At 44.1% G+C, this 14,626-nt stretch overlaps 1 non-coding gene across 1 annotated transcript; it reads left to right on the plus strand.

Moving 5' to 3' along the window:
- Positions 1-2,977: 2,977 nt before the first annotated feature.
- LOC110509353 (uncharacterized) lies at positions 2,978-13,000 on the plus strand. The gene is made up of 4 exons (XR_016493420.1): positions 2,978-3,493; positions 4,832-5,017; positions 12,452-12,497; positions 12,907-13,000. It is a non-coding gene; the product is annotated as an uncharacterized LOC110509353 (transcript).
- The last annotated feature ends 1,626 nt before the right edge of the window (positions 13,001-14,626 follow it).

A 14,626-nucleotide genomic window follows, 5' to 3' on the forward strand; every position in this document is an offset into this window, starting at 1 on the left:
AAATAGCGTTTCAATCGGTGACATCACTTGCTCTGAGACCTTGAAGTAGTGATTCCCCTTACTCTGCAATAGCTGCTGCTTTTGTGGAGCGATGGGTAACGATGCTTCGTGGGTGACTGTTGTTGATGTGTGCAAGAGGGTCCCTGGTTCGCGCCCGGGTATGGGCGAGGGGATGGTCTAAAGTTATACTGTTACATCAAGACCAGAATGGGCACATTTTAATTTAACAGTTTTTGTGACAAAACTATCGGTAGAGTTGAACATGCAATGGAAATACATTGAACTTGATTTGTTTTCAGTACATGACAACTTTCGTGTGCAATACAGTCTTCACACACAGAAAAAGACAGTTTGGAAACGCCACTTGTGGGAAAATGTGCATGAAAATACACAGCTACAAAATCAATATTGGTACACTGGGTTTCCACACGTTTAAAAAATATATTCTTATGAAAATCTGTTGCCAATTGGATGGAAACCTAGCTATTGTTGCTCAAATGCGATTGAGTTATCTTCAATCCACAGTCACAAATGTACCAACTTTGTTGAGTAGTCACTAATTACCCCAGCTACAAAATCTCAGAGCATTTGTTGATGCTACGCCATTATTTTTTAAAATTTAACTAGGCAAATCAGTTAAAAAAGTTAAAAACAAATTCTTATTTACAATGACGACCTACCCCGGCCAAACCCTAATCCGGACGACTTTGGGCCAATTGTGAGTCGCCCTATGGGAGCGACAAAAGAATGAGAAGTGGGGTTTTAGGGATATGGTATTCAACTCTAGAAGAAATACTGGGGTCTCTAAACCTGGACATCGAGTTACAAAATAAAAATGGTCAAAATTTAAGGGAACAGTTTCATGAAACAAGTTGTCTACCCAGAACCTTGCTTGTGGATGTTCTAATTATTTAAATATACTAAAATAAGACCCCCCCCCCGGGACACATCCATCCCACCCTGAAATAAAACTGACACATTGTCATGCAGTGCAGGTTTAACAAATGATTAGTAAATGCTTAATTACAAGCCCTTACCCAACAATACAGTTCAATAAATAGACTAAAATAAACTAAAGTAAAAAATGTAATAAAAAGTAACACAATAAAATAACAATAACGAGGGTATATGCATGGGGTGCCAGTACCGAGTCAATGTCCGGGGGTACATGTTAGTCGAGGTAACTTGTACACGTAGGTAGCGGCAGTGTACACGTAGGGGTGGGGGGGTGTCAATGTAAATAGCCCGGGTGGTCATTTTATTAATTGTTCAGCAGTCTTATGGCTTGGGGGTAGAAGCTGTTAAGGAGCCTTTTGGACCTATACTTGGCGAACTGGTACTGCTTGCCGTGCAGAGTTTCCCAAGTCGTAGTGGGAGGACCACACACCATATTTGTATAGTGTATCGAATAAAAATCTAAAGTTCAATGTGTTTCCATCACAGTTTCACCTCTATCGATAGTTTTGTCACAAAAACGGTTGCATTAAATAGCAAATGTGCCTAGTCTGGTTTTTGCACATGAGTTCTAGCCAACAGCTCACAGACACAGTTGTGTGAGTATTTTGTGCTAGTTGATTCATCTACATGATACGGATAAGAGCGAGAATATTTTTATTTGTCAAACGGTAGTCAAGCATCGATCCTCATGAGACCCTCAATATTTATTGGAAAGCTGATCACCGTGCACTTTCTTTTGTTATTTTGTTTTAATTTAACTTCTTTAATTTCACCCCTTTTTCTCCCTAATTTCATGGTATCCAATTGGTAGTTACAGTCTTGTCTCATCGCTGCAACTCCCGTACTGACTCGGGAGAGGCGAAGGTCGAGAGCCGTGCGTCCTCCGAAACACAACCCAGCCAAGCCGCACTGCTTCTTGACGCAATGCCCGCTTAACCCGGAAGCCAGCCGCACCAAGGTGTCTGAGGAAACACCGTACACCTGGCACATTCACACCCTGTGAAGTTCATCATAACTTCTTTCATCGGCACCCTAATAAACTGCATGGTTTCCCGAGTCGTAGTGGGAGGACCACACACCCTATTTGTATTTGTATTGATATTTTATTAGGGATCCCCATTAGCTGCTATCTTCTTCCTGGGGTCCATACACATTAAGACACTTATAATACACACAAAACAAAATATGAAACAGCAAACACTGTCATATCTGTCATACACCGTCAAACACTGCGATACACAAAATGTATGATACCACTATACAACAATATTACAATGTACATGTGTAGAGTGTGTGTGCTAGCGCCCGTATGTGTATACGTGTGCCTGTACCTGTGTGTGTGTCTCTGCTGTTTCAGAAGGTGTATTTGCAACAGGTAAGGTGTATATGCAAGCATCAACTGAATGATTTGAACTGAATGATTTCAAAACCATTTTAAATAGGTTTGAATTCTTCATATTATCATACATTCAATATATTTTGTTTACCTTTAAAAAAAACTTGCATTACTACACTTTCGCTTTAAATAATGTTTATACATTTACATTTCTTTTTATTTTGGTACAATTCTTTTCAACTCAAATTGGCTCGATGAGAGAAGGCGAGGAAAAATGAATTGTTTCCACTTTATACCTTTATACCTACAAGGTTGGTGGGTTGAACTAACGTAGGTTAATGCGATTAGCATGAGGTTGTAAGTAACAAGAACATTTCCCAGGACAAAGATATTAGCAGAAAGCTTAAATTGTTCATCTAACTGCACTGTCCAATTTACAGTAGCTATTACAGTGAAAGAATACCATGCTGTTATTTGAGGAGAGTGCACAGTTGTGAACTTGAAATGTTATTCATAAACCAATTAGGCACATTTGGGCAGTCTTGAGACAACATTTTTAACAAATGCAATGGTTCATTGAATCAGTGTAAAACATTGCCCATACACTGCTGCCATCTAGTGGCCAAAATCTACATTGCGCCTGGATTCCTAAATCACATATTGGTCTTTCTCATGCATTTCAAAGATGATGGTACAAAAAAATATATATTTTACCAGATCGAATGTTAGCTAGATTTGAGTATGTCGTTTTAGGCGAAAATTGGAAAGGGGCGGATCCTTAAATGAATAGGCTTCCTTCACGAAATTAGCTGTAACATTAATGTTGTGTATGACAATACCAAGGCAGGACTTTCGCGTTACGAAAATAACAACAGACGTAGAATCAAGAAGTAAAATTGCCTACAGATGTGGTAAGGTACGAGCCACGGTCGACTCCTTTTGCATCTCTATGTCAACTTTTTTCTTTGTCTTTTTTAAAAGTGGCAGTATACCTCAAGGCAAAATTTTCATCTTTATGTCTGTTTTGGTTGGGACATTGGAAAAGAAGGACCATAGAGAGAGAGAGAGAAATTCCTACCGAATGAAGAATGTATAGTCCAGCTGTGAGCCGCATCCATTCACGACGAACCACGGGTGTTTATGAAGAATCGACATGTTCTACCATCGAGGGGCAGTCTGTGAGCCTTCTTCGTTATAACGGTAATAATTTTACGCATAACACATTTGTTTCTGTTAACGTTTCTTGTTTTTCAAAATATTAACTTTACCACTGTGTGATATTGCATTGTTTTGATGGTTTTGCAAGAACAAGTTATGAGCTGACACCACTATGTGACTTTTTTATTTTATTGTATGATATGCGCAAATTTCGCTCCTAACACCAGGTCTACTTGCATCACTTTATAGAATCGTTTCTATTACTAACACATTGGACATTTTGACGACACATATCCTCCGGTGAAAATAAATGATATGATCGTCAGTAATGGAATGTCATTGTCCCTTGGTGACTTTACGTCACTGTAAGTATCAACTTCTCTTTTGTGCGCAAACAGTTCTTGATATCGGTAAATTGAGACAACAGACAAGAGTAAACTTATTGATTCTATACTTTATATTACACACACTTATATATTTGCCTTCAAATTCTCTTGGGAAAAAAGTGGATTAAGTGTTTGGAAATCACATTCTCATATCCAGTGGCTCTTCTAACAGTGACCCACACCAACATCTGTGCTTCAGAGTGCACGCACAAGCACACACACTGCGCACACACACACACCTGCAGTGTGATCTCTGTTCTCTCAGCCAATAAACTGAACATGTGCTGCTTGACCAAAAGAGTTTAGGAATATAAACAGTCTGTAGGCAAGGGCTTACCTAGGGCAGTGTGTACCGTGTGCATGCCGTGTGTGTACGCATGTGAGCAGGTTGTTGTACTTGGACCAGGGCCTGAAAATACAGCAATTCTGTATTCATGCTGTACAGTCTACATCAGAAGACTAGGGCATCAGTAAGCCCCTATAGATGTAACCGATGTGAAATGGCTAGCTAGTTAGCAGTGGTGCGCGCTAATAGCGTGGGTGCTTTGTGGGTGGCTGTTGTCGATGTGTGCAGAGTGCCTGGTTCGAGCCCAGGTTGGGGCGAGGAGAGGGAAGGAAGCAATACTGTTACATAGACAATAGTCACAGTTTTGGATCAGCTCACCTCCCCCAATCCCACCTAACATTAGATACAAACTGCCCTTAGATCAGTGTCTATTGGCAACTTCATATCCTGCCAGCTTCACAGCACCTGAGCTACAGTATGTCTCACCACAGACTGCATCACTTCCTGCTTTGTCAGCGCCTGTTGTCTTATCCCTCACCCACAATCTTACTATCTTACTGTTAATGTGTTACCGTGTGTATGTGTTGTGTTATTCTGGCGTGAGTGCCGTGCTTTTGTTTCCGTGCTTGCATTCTTTTTTTGTAATCAACATTCTTAACGTGCACGCTTTTCTGAAATTATTGAATGTTTGTGTGTGTCTCCCTCCAGGGTGTGTGTGTCTGGTTCACTGTCAGAGGGGAAAGATCAGAGGTCACAGCAGGTCGGGGGCTAGAAGTTAGGGATCATGTCTGCCGTGGCGTTCCAGGACCTTCCTCTTAACATCTACATGGTCATCTTCGGGACCGGAGTCTTCGTCTTCGTCCTCAGTCTCATCTTCTGCTGCTACTTCATCAGGTAAACATATCCCTCCATCTATTTATCTATCTGTCTGTCTGCTAGTGTTGCACGGTATACCGAAACTTCCATTCCTTTTTTATACTAAAATGTGAAAAACGGTTGATACTGGTTGTTGGTGTGAGATAGGCATGGGGTGTGGGTGGCTTTTGATACTTTTATTGGATTCCTCATGTCTTACTCATTGTTAGGAGGAATGAAGGTCCAAATCGAATGTTAGGTACTGTATTTATGGAAGACTATATTTTTATTTGTTTTATTTAACTAGGCAAGTCAGTTAGGAACAAATTCTTATTTACAATGATGGCCTAGCAAAAGGCAAAAGGCCTCCTGCGGGGACGGGGACCTGGGATTAAATATAAAAAATAAATACAGTCGTGGCCAAAAGTTTTGAGAATGACACAAATATTAATTCCCACAAAGTTTGCTGCTTCAGTGTCTTTAGATATTTTTGTCAGATGTTACTATGGAATACTGAAGTATAATTACAAGCATTTCACAAGTGTCAAAGGCCTTTATTGACAATTACATGAAGTTGATGCAAAGAGTATTTGCAGTGTTGACCCTTCTTTTTCAAGACCTCTGCAATCCGCCCTGGCATGCTGTCAATGAACTTCTGGGCCACATCCTGACTGATGGCAGCCTATTCTTGCATAATCAATGCTTGGAGTTTGTCAGAATTTGTGGGTTTTCATTTGTCCACCCACTTCTTGAGGATTGACCACAAGTTCTCAATGGGATTATCACTTTTGCCTTGTGGCAAGGTGCTCCATCATGCTGGAAAAGGCATTGTTCATCACCAAACTGTTCCTGGATGATTGGGAGAAGTTGCTCTCGGAGGATGTGTTGGTACCATTCTTTATTCATGGCTGTGTTCTTAGGCAAAATTGTGAGTGAGCCCACTCCCTTGGCTGAGAAGCAACCCCACACATGAATGGTCTCAGGATGCTTTACTGTTGGCATGACACAGGACTGATGGTAGCGCTCACCTTGTCTTCTCCAGACAAGCATTTTTCCGGATGCCCCAAACAATCGGAAAGGGGATTCATCAGAGAAAATTACTTCACCCCAGTCCTCAGCAGTCCAATCCCTGTACCTTTTGCAGAATATCAGTCTGTCCCTGATGTTTTTCCTTGAGAGAAGTGGCTTCTTTGCTGCCCTTCTTGACACCAGGCCATCCTCCAAAAGTCTTCGCCTCACTGTGCGTGCTGATGCACTCACACCTGCCTGCTGCCATTCCTGAGCAAGCTCTGTGCTGGTGGTGCCCCGGTACTGGCGCTTGCTGGACTTTCTTGAGCGCCCTGAAGCCTTTTTCACAACAATTGAACCGCTCTCCTTGAAGTTCTTGATGATCTGATAAATGGTTGATTTAGGTGCAATCATACTGGCAGCAATATCCTTGCCTGTGAAGCCCTTTTTGTGCAAAGCAATGATGATGGCACGTGTTTCCTTGCAGGAAACCATCGTTGACAGAGGAAGAACAATGATTCCAAGCACCACCCTCCTTTTGAAGCTTCCAGTCTGTTATTCGAACTCCGTCAGCATGACAAAGTGATCTCCAGCCTTGTCCTCGTCAATACTCATACCTGTGTTAACGAGACAATCACTGACATGATGTCAGCTGGTCCTTTTGTGGCAGGGCTGAAATGCAGTGGAATATTTTGTGGGGGATTCAGTTCATTTGCATGGTAAAGAGGGACTTTGCAATTAATCGCAATTCATCTGATCACTCTTCATAACATTCTGGAGTATATGCCTATTGCCATCATACAAACTGAGTCAGCAGACTTTGTGAAAATTAATATTTGTGTCATTCTAAAAACTTTTGGCCATGACTGTACAATATAAATATAGGACAAAACACACATCACAACAAGAGAGACAACACAACGCTACATAAAGACAACAACATTGCAAGGCAGAAACACATGACAACACAGCATGGTAGCAACACAACATAACAACAACATGGTAGCAACACAACATGGTAGCAACACAAAACAGGGTACAAACATTATTGGGCACAGACAGCAGCACAAAGGGCAAGAAGGTAGAGACAACAATACATCACACAAAGCAGCCACAACTGTCAGTAAGAGTATCCATGATTGAGTCTTTGAATGAAGAGATTGAGATAAAACTGTCGGGTTTGAGTGTTTGTTGCAGCTCGTTCCAGTCGCTAGCTGCAGCGAACTGAAAAGAGGAGCGACCCAGGGATGTGTTTGCTTTGGGAACCTTTATGTGACTGGCAGAAGGATGTGGGCTGCAGTAGATATCTCAGCCTAAGAAGGTTTTATAAATAAGCATCAACCAGTGGGTCTTGCGACAGGTATGCAGAGATTACCAGTTTACAGAGGAGTATAGAGTGCAGGGATGTGTCCTATAAGGAGCATTGGTGGCCGAATGGTAAAGAACGGTAAAGAACATCTAGCCGCTCGAGAGAACCCTTACCTGCCGATCTATAAATTATGTCTCCGTAATCTAACATGGGCAGGATGGTCATCTGAATCAGGGTTAGTTTGGCAGATGGGGTGAAAGAGGAGCGATTACGATAGAGGAAACCAAGTCTAGATTTAACTTTAGCCTGCAGCTTTGATATGTGCTGAGAGAACGACAGTGCACCGTCTAGCCATACTCCCAAGTACTTGTATGAGGTGACTACCTCAAGTTCTTTTTACCAAACCACATGACCTTTGTTTTGGAGGTTTTCAGAACAAGGTTAAGATTAGAGAAATCTTGTTTGACACTAAGAAAGCTTTGTTGTAGAGCATTTAACACAAAATCCAAGGAGGGGCCAGCTGAGTATAAGACTGTATCATCTGCATATAAATGGATGAGAGAGCTTCCTAGCCTGAGCTATGTTGTTGATGTAAATTGAGAAGGGTGTGGGGCCTAGGATCGAGCCTTGGGGTACTCCCTTGCTGATAGGCAGTGGCTGAGACAGCTGATTTTCTGACTGCATTCTTTGAGAGAGGTAATTAGCAAACCAGCACGAAGACCCCTCAGAGACACCAATACTCCTTAGCCCGACCCACAAGAATGGAATGGTCTACCGTATCAAAAGCTTTGGCCAAGTCAATAAAAATAGCAGCACAATATTGCTTAGAATCAAGGGCAATGGTGACATCATTGAGGACCTTTAAGGTTGCAGTGACCCATCCTTATCCTCAGCGGAAACTGGTTTGCATACCCGAGAGAATACTATAGACATCAAGAAAGCCAGTCAGTTGATTATTGACAAGTTTTTCCAACACTTTTGATATATAAATCTTATAAATTCAAATTTCCAATTGGGGTGCAAACAATTAGCTTAATTTATCAGAGATCAAATTATATTTAAACAAAACAATGTTTCAGGAATGATAATCTTATCAGTTTCTAACTACAGAAATTATTTCAGAACAATATGAGACGGTGGGTGCCAAAATGCTCTTTCTTGTGCGTTTTGAGGTGGAATAGGCCTAGGGTACATCTTGATTTTACCAGTTTATCAATAGAGATTTACCATTCAAATACACTATAATCATTATGTTGTTATGTCGTTTGATTGGTAAAGACAAATTCAAATTGATAACATGATTGAATAATTGGTTAATTAAAGTATGCAGTATGCATTGAAGCATAAATACTGACGATCAAAAAATGCTGATGTAAAACATTTCAAACGTAATCAAATCAAATGTATTTATATAGCCCTTCGTACATCAGCTGATATCTCAAAGTGCTGTACAGAAACCCAGCCAAAACCCCAAACAGCAAGCAATGCAGGTGTAGAAGCACGGTGGCTAGGAAAAACTCCCTAGAAAGGCCAAAACCTAGGAAGAAACCTAGAGAGGAACCAGGCTATGTGGGGTGGCCAGTCCTCTTCTGGCTGTGCCGGGTGGAGATTATAACAGAACATGGCCATAATGACCAGCATGGTCGAATAATAATAAGGCAGAACAGTTGAAACTGGAGCAGCAGCACGGTCAGGTGGACTGGGGACAGCAAGGAGTCATCATGTCAGGTAGTCCTGGGGCATGGTCCTAGGGCTCAGGTCCGCCGAGAGAGAGAAAGAAAGAGAGGAGAGAATTAGAGAACGCACACTTAGATTCACACAGGACACCGAATAGGACAGGAGAAGTACTCCAGATATAACAAACTGACCCTAGCCCCCCGACACATAAACTACTGCAGCATAAATACTGGAGGCTGAGACAGGAGGGGTCAGGAGACACTGTGGCCCCATCGGAGGACACCCCCAGACAGGGCCAAACAGGAAGGATATAACCCCACCCACTTTGCCAAAGCACAGCCCCCACACCACTAGAGGGATATCTTCAACCACCAACTTACCATCCTGAGACAAGGCTGAGTATAGCCCACAAAGATCTCCGCCATGGCACAACCCAAGGGGGGGCGCCAACCCAGACAGGATGACCACATCAGTGAATCGTAATGAAATTGAACTCAAAAGATGCCCAGTGATTGAATAGAGCAGTAGCTGAGTTTCTCATTCTGGATCAAGTGCCATTGTGTGACTTTGGCTGATATGCCTACTTTCTTTACCGTGGTATCGTTTTGTTATCAAATCCATCCATCTGACAGGTGTGGCATATCAAGAAACTGATTAAACAGCATGATCATTACACAGGTGCACCTTGTGCTGGGGACAATAATAGACCACTCTAAAATGTGCAGTTTTGTCACAACACAATGCAACAGATGTCTCAAGTTTTGAGGGAGCGTGCAATTGGCATGCTGACTGCAGGAATGTTCACCAGAGCTGTTGCCAGATAATTGGTTGTTCAGTTCTCTACCATAAGCCACTTCCAACGTTGTTTTAGAGAATTTGGCAGTACATCTAATCGGCCTCACAACCTCAGACCACATCAGGCTTCTTCACTGCAGGATTGTCTGAGACCAGCCACCCGGACAGCGGATGAAACTGTAGGTTTGCACAATCAAATAATTTCTGCACAAACTGTCAGAAACCATCGTACGGAAGCTAATTTGCATGCTCGTCATCCTCACCAGGGTCTTAACCTGACTGCAGTTCGGCGTTGTAACCGACTTCAGTGGTTAAATGCTCACCTTTGATGACCATTGTCACACTGGAGAAGTGTGCTCTTCATGGATGAATCCGGGTTTCAACTGTACCAGGCAGATGGCAGACAGTGTGTATGGCATCGTTTGAGCGAGGGGTTTGCTGATGTCAATGTTGTGAACAGAGTGCCCCATGGTGGTGGTGGGGTTATGGTATGGGCAGACATAAGCTATGGACAACGAGCACAATTGCATTTTATTGATGACAATTTGAATGCATAGAGATACCGTGATGAGACCCTGAGGCCCATTGTCGTGCCATTCATCCACCGCCATCACCTCATGTTTCAGCATGATAAATGCACAGGCCCATGTTGCAAGGATCTCTACACAATTTCTCGAAGCTGAAAATGTCCCAGTTCTTCCATGGCCTGTTTACTCATCAGACATGTCACCCATTGAGCACGTTTGGGATGCTCTTGATCCACATGTACGACAGCGTGTTCCAGTTCCCACCAATATGCAACAACTTTGCACAGCCATTGAAGAGGAGTGGGGAAACATTCCACAGGCCACAATCAACAGCCTGATCAACTCTATGCAAAGGGGATGTGTCGCGCTGCATGAGTCAAATGGTGGTCACACCAGATACTGACTGGTTTTCTGATCCATGCCACTACCTTTTTTTTAAAGGTATCTGTGACCAACAAAATCTGTATTCCCAGTCATGTGAAATCCATAGATTTCCTTATATTGTTACATGTTGCGTTTATATTTTTGTTCAGTGTAGATCCCCATGGATCTTGAAATGTCCGAAATGTGTTTGCATGAGTGTGTGTGTGTGACTGTTATTACTGTTACTGTGACTAAGGCTTCTCTAAAAAGCTCTTTAGAATCGGGTCCAGGCTATTGTTTTCATGGGGGACTCCTCACCCGTCCCTCTGTTTCCTCTGTCCTTAAGTATTTCCCAACTCAAACAATCAGCTGCAGATGATTATCAGCCTGGTTTGTCCCTGAGTCTATTTAAGGCCTCAGGCAGCAGCCCCACGGTTGGAAGTAAACGTAGGGTCCTCCTCCTATCCTGAACCTCCCACACATAGGGCCCTATAAAATCCGCGATGCAGAGAACGCGGACTGGATCACGGAATCCTGACACTAAAACGGAATTCAACAATATTCAAAAATGTATTCAACTTAGTAAGGCTTCAACTAAATGTATTGAAAATGAATTAATTTGCCCAAGTTTATCATAAGACTATAAATAGTGATTTGTATTTCCTGCAACTTTCTGAAGAGTCAATGAGAATTGCTCTGGTCTGTGAATGTGCGGTGTCTACCACATTGTGTAGCCTTTAGCAATGATGCTAATGAAAAGTCTTCTGGTAGATAGAAATGTGCCTTTCCCAAAAACCTTCTAAATCAATTGTTAACTACAAAGTAACCTATGCTTACCTGGCAGAATTATAACATTATTATTTGCATCAATCCAGTGGGTATTTGTTTTGCAAACTCTACCATCACAAAAAAAAAACACACTAGACTTTTGCTAATTGCACACTGCAATTAAAGGGTAACTATACACAAAAATCTCAATTTCTCTATTTATCCCAGCCCTCAAAAAGTGGTCTCCTGATGTGGTTTAAGCATTGTTGTGGACTCACAAAACAACTCAATTGGATGGTTTTAAAAAGTGGGAATTTGAGAGCAAAACCCAAAGAAAAACTGGAAAATGGAAACCTGAAATAACTAAATGGAGAAAACAGAATTTGGGGAAAAACTCAACGGAATCAGGCAAAAAATAAAACTGATTTAATAGGGCCCTACACACACTTATACAAACACACACAGTAGACAAATGCACATTCACACACACTCACACAAACAAAACACACACATGCACATTTTAAGACATAAATGTCTATTGTTTTCATCTGTGTTGTGACAAAGAGGACATACGACAGTGGTAACTGGAGACTGCTCTGGGTCTGAAGAGTTATTGAGCCTTAATGAAGTGAGATTGTGTTCAGTGTGAACAACACAGCACTGTGTCTGGGGTATTTTGCTCCACAATGTGGTCCTTTTAAAGTGGCAGAGAGGAGAGGAAAGCAGAGGCATTATGCCCATTGAAACTGAGTGGGCACAGCGGGCACGAGTCCCTTTACTACATCTGTTTGGTGAAAACGTGCTACCGTATATGGTTATTTTTACACAGAATTATTATATGGCGATCAGTGCACTTTAAAAGTAAAAATACAATTTTGACTAGGGCCAATCGTTTCAGCTTATGTACCTCTAGGGTGACTACAGACAGGTGCATTGAAGACACCACTGTCTGTCCCTCTGTCTGCCCGTCTTTTTACTCAGTTGTACTAAAAGTCTCTCCTCTCTTTCTGCTCTCCTCCCTCCCAGTAAACTAAGGCACCAGGCTCGGCGAGAGAGGTTTGGATACAAAGCGGTAAGTCAAGTCACAACACCACAAAAAAGTCAAGTTCCTGAAGTCTTGTCTTCTATAAGTCAGTCATGTTCAACACACTGCACGTATAACACAATTACTTCATGACACGTTTGCATACAAACTCAGGGTGCCTTCCAGGTCACCTTTTTTGCAGTCGTGCTGTCCATATAATCAGAAGCACAATGCCTGGAGAGTTGTTTAAAATCTCAGGAATACATTACAGAAATATATTGTAACTGCAATGAAGACCGTCCCACATCAATCCTCACAGTGTCTCCGGCCCCCTAGTGTTGAGAGCAAAACCATTCCAATGATCTTTTAAACACTCCTTCATCTTGTGAATAGAAAACCTGTTTCATTCCATGTTTGTCTCACAACTCTAGCGGTAATCACCGATGCTTTTTCACAGGTGGTATTCAAAGGGGATACAAAGAAACTGAATCTAAACGGGGTAAGTTTGTTATTCTTCTTTCCATTGTGCTTCTGTTTAGTGCACTTTTTTTACACTCTCCAACCACCTTCTCTCTCTCCCCTGGTTTCTCTCTCGCGCGCGCTCTCTCTCTCTCCCCTTGTTTCTCTCTCTCGCGCTCTCTCTCTCTCCCCTGGTTTCTCTCTCTCACGCGCGCGCTCTCTCTCCCCTGGTTTCTCTCTCGCGCGCTCTCTCTCTCCCCTGGTTTCTCTCTCGCGCGCTCTCTCTCTCCCCTGGTTTCTCTCGCGCGCTCTCTCTCTCCCCTGGTTTCTCTCTCACGCGCACGCTCTCTCTCTCCCCTGGTTTCTCTCTCGCGCGCTCTCTCTCTCCCCTGGTTTCTCTCTCGCGCGCTCTCTCTCTCCCCTGGTTTCTCTCGCGCGCTCTCTCTCTCCCCTGGTTTCTCTCTCACGCGCACGCTCTCTCTCTCCCCTGGTTTCTCTTGCGCACGCTCTCTCTCCCCTGGTTTCTCTCTCTCGCGCACTCTCTCTCTCTCTCTCTCGCGCGCTCTCTCTCCCCCCTGGTTTCTCTCTCTCGCACGCTCTCTCTCCCCCTGGTTTCTCTCTCTCGCGCGCTCTCTCTCCCCCTGGTTTCTCTCTCTCGCGCGCTCTCTCCCCTGGTTTCGCTCTCTCGCACGCTCTCTCTCTCTCCCCTGGTTTCTCTCTCTCGCACGCTCTCTCTCTCTCCCCTGGTTTCTCTCTCTCGCGCGCTCTCTCTCCCCTGGTTTCTCTCTCTCTTGCGCGCGCTCTCTCTCTCTCTCTCTCTCTCTCCTGGTTTCTCTCTCTCGCGCGCTCTCTCTCTCTCCCCTGGTTTCTCTCTCTCGCGCACTCTCTCTCTCTCCCCTGGTTTCTCTCTCGCGCGCGCTCTCTCTCCCCTGGTTTCTCTCTCGCGCGCTCTCTCTCTCCCTTGGTTTCTCTCGCGCGCGCTCTCTCTCCCCTGGTTTCTCTCTCTCGCGCGCTCTCTCTCCCCCTGGTTTCTCTCTCTCGCTCGCTCTCTCTCCCCCCTGGTTTCTCTCTCTCGCGCGCTCTCTCTCCCCCCTGGTTTCTCTCTCTCGCGCGCTCTCTCTCCCCCATGGTTTCTCTCTCGCGCGCGCTCTCTCTCCCCCTGTTTCTCTCTCTACCCCTGTTTCTCTCTCTCGCGCGCTCTCTCTCCCCCTGTTTCTCTCTCTCGCGCGCTCTCTCTCCCCCTGTTTCTCTCTCTCGCGCGCTCTCTCCCCTGGTTTCGCTCTCGCGCTCTCTCTCTCCCCTGGTTTCTCTCTCTCGCGCGCTCTCTCTCTCTCCCCTGGTTTCTCTCTCTCGCGCGCTCTCTCTCCGCTGGTTTCTCTCTCTCGCGCACGCTCTCTCTCTCTCTCTCTCCTGGTTTCTCTCTCTTGCGCGCTCTCTCTCTCTCCCCTGGTTTCTCTCTCTCGCGCGCTCTCTCTCTCTCCCCTGGTTTCTCTCTCGCGCGCGCTCTCTCTCCCCTGGTTTCTCTCTCGCGCGCTCTCTCTCTCCCTTGGTTTCTCTCTCTCACGCTCTCTCTCCCCCTGTTTCTCTCTCGCGCTCTCTCTCTCCCCCTGTTTCTCTCTCTCGCGCGCTCTCTCTCTCCCCTGGTTTCTCTCTCTCGCGCGCTCTCTCTCTCTCTCCCCTGGTTTCTCTCTCTCGCGCGCTCTCTCTCTCTCTCTCCT

Source organism: Oncorhynchus mykiss, chromosome 29, assembly GCF_057628025.1.
Source record: "Oncorhynchus mykiss isolate SJ-2025 chromosome 29, ASM5762802v1, whole genome shotgun sequence".
Lineage (NCBI taxonomy): Eukaryota > Metazoa > Chordata > Actinopteri > Salmoniformes > Salmonidae > Oncorhynchus > Oncorhynchus mykiss.